General features: G+C 61.0%; 1 protein-coding gene across 1 annotated transcript in view; it reads left to right on the forward strand.

Moving 5' to 3' along the window:
• MEF2D (myocyte enhancer factor 2D) overlaps positions 1-2,852 on the forward strand; it is a 69,714-nt gene that overhangs the window by 50,343 nt on the left and 16,519 nt on the right. The window lies entirely within an intron of this gene.

The following is a 2,852-nucleotide window of genomic DNA, read 5'->3' on the forward strand; positions in this document are numbered from 1 at the left end:
CCTCCTCCTCCTCCTCCTCCTTCTCCTCCTCCTCCCTTGCAAGCTCTGCAGCACCGAGCGATCACCTGCTGCCTCTGAGTCATCAGCCGGCACCGGCTGCCTCTGGCCGCATCCTGCAGCGACGCGGGATCCGTCCCTGCACCCTGCCTGCATCCTGCATCCTGTGTCCCTGCACCCTGCCTGCATCCTGCATCCCTGCACCCTGCCTGCATCCCCGCATCCTGCATCCCCACATCCTGCATCCCTGCACCCTGTGTCCCTGCATCCTGCATCCCTGCACCCTGCCTGCATCCTGCATCCCTGTGCCCTGCCTGCATCCCCGCACCCTGTGTCCCTGCATCCTGCATCCCTGCACCCTGCCTGCATCCTGCATCCCTGTGCCCTGCCTGCATCCCCGCACCCTGTGTCCCTGCATCCTGCATCCCTGCACCCTGCCTGCATCCTGCATCCCTGTGCCCTGCCTGCATCCCCGCACCCTGTGTCCCTGCATCCTGCATCCCTGCACCCTGCCTGCATCCTGCATCCCTGTGCCCTGCCTGCATCCCCGCATCCTGCATCCCCACATCCTGCATCCCTGCACCCTGTGTCCCTGCATCCTGCATCCCCGCACCCTGCCTGCATCCTGCATCCCCGTGCCCTGCCTGCATCCTGCATCCCTGTGCCCTGCCTGCATCCCCGCATCCTGTATCCCTGCATCCTGCATCCCCGCATCCTGCATCCCTGTGCCCTGCCTGCATCCTTGCATCCTGCATCCTCATGTCCTGCATCCCCACATCCTGCATCCCCGTGTCCTGTATCCCTACATCCTGCATCTTGCCTGCATCCTGCATCCCTGCATCCCCATGTCCTGCCTGCATCCCCACATCCTGCATCCCTGTGTCCTGTATCCCTGCATCCCTGCATCCTGCATCCCTATGCCCTGCCTGCATCCCTGCATCCTGTATCCCTGCATCCTGCATCCCTGCATCCTGCATCCCCGCATCCTGCATCCCTGTGCCCTGCCTGCATCCCCACATCCTGTGTCCCTGCATCCTGCATCCCTGTGCCCTGCCTGTATCCTGCATCCTCGTGTCCTGTATCCCTGCATCCTGCATCCCCGCATCCTGCATCTCTGTGCCCTGCCTGCATCCCTGCATCCTGCATCTTGCCTGCATCCTGCATCCCTGCATCCCTGTGCCCTGCCTGCATCCCTGCATCCTGCATCCCCGTGTCCTGTATCCCTGCATCCTGCATCCCTGTGCCCTGCCTGCATCCCTGCATCCTGTGTCCCCACATCCTGCATCCCTGCATCCCCATGTCCTGCCTGCATTCCTGCATCCTGCATCCCTGCATCCTGCATCTAGTCTGCATCCTGCATCTAGTCTGCATCCTGCATCCCTGCATCCTGCCTGCATCCCTGCATCCCCACATCCTGCATCCCTGCATCCTGCCCGTGTCCCCACCATGGCATGGACCATCCTCGCTCCCTCTGGGGGTGGGAAGCACCTTGCCCCCCCCCCCCGCCTCCCTGCCCCACCGAGGGGTGCTTGTCCCCAGCTTTGTGAGGGCACATGGCACTGCCAGGCCCCAATTCCCACCAGGGTTGTGCAGGGACAGACCAAGCGCTCTGCTTTTGGACCCCGTTTTGGGGGGTGAGGCTTATCCCAAAATCCTGGTGAAATCTAGGCCTGGAGCTCATGGGGTGACGGGACATCCAGGTGACAGGACCCTCCGATGGCAGCACCCAAGGTCCAGGGGCCCCTCTTTGGGGGTGAGTGGTGGCACCGAGACCCAACCCTGGTCCCCTCCAGTGCCGGGGCCACCCCAACGTGTCGTGACCTCAAAGTGGCTGTTGCCATGAGAACCACGGCTACATCCATGTGGGTGCCACCTCGGGAAGGAGGGTGGCAAGGGGTTTAACACTCCTGGTGGCTTTGTCTCTGGTGGCACCGCGGGCAGCGAAGGTCACCCGGGGAATAATTTTATACACCTTCATTGTTAATTAATATAAAAAGCCGGTGGCCTCACGAGTAGTTCTTGGTACGTGGGGGTACCTGGGACCTGATGCACGGGGCACGTGCCTGATGCACGACTGCTCACGGTGACTGGGGACTGGGAGGACACTGGGGGACAGGAGAACCAGTCCCCTCCCTTGGCAGGGACACAGATCCAGGAGCTGCAGGACGGGGCTACCAGCCTGGCCACCACGGCCACCACGGCCACGCAGGACCCGGTCAGGGCTCTCCTGCCATCGGCGGGGTGAGACCCACGGCTCCGGGGGGTGCGTGGCTGCCCCCCGTGCCCAGTTTGCCCCATCAGCGGGGCGGCTCCGGGAGAGGCAGGGGTTGGTGCCCGCTGAGCAGGCGCCAGGGCTGCGGCGGCGCTGCCACCAGCTGAAATGCAGATGGAGCGCGATGGTAGATGTGATTAATAATGCAATCAGCGACCTATTTTTCCCGGCCTAACGTGCCATGAATATGAGGGCTGAATCCTGGTGATTGCTAAACGCCTTGCTATCTTTGGGGCCTATTCATAAAAAAAAAAAAAAAAACCCCCAAAAAAAAAAAACCCTCATCAGAACTGTAATCTGATCCAATTTATTCCTTTCCTGATGTTCATCAAATCTTTTCCTTTTTCAATTTTTTTTCTTCCTTTCCTTTCTTCTATTTTTTCTCCCCCCTCTCCCGCCCCTCTTTGCACATAAAATCCTTAAGTGGGGCAGCGGGAGGAGGAGGAGGAGGGAAGCTCAGATCTTCAAAGGGGCAGGGGGATGAGTGAGCTGAGTCCTCGTGCTGCCCCGGCCCCTTCTCGCTGCCCCGGTGCCATAAAGAGGCCTTAAAAGTGACTGTAACAGTGACACCCCCCCCCCCCCC

Source organism: Calidris pugnax, unplaced genomic scaffold (genome assembly GCF_001431845.1).
Source record: "Calidris pugnax isolate Ruff unplaced genomic scaffold, ASM143184v1 scaffold371, whole genome shotgun sequence".
NCBI lineage: Eukaryota > Metazoa > Chordata > Aves > Charadriiformes > Scolopacidae > Calidris > Calidris pugnax.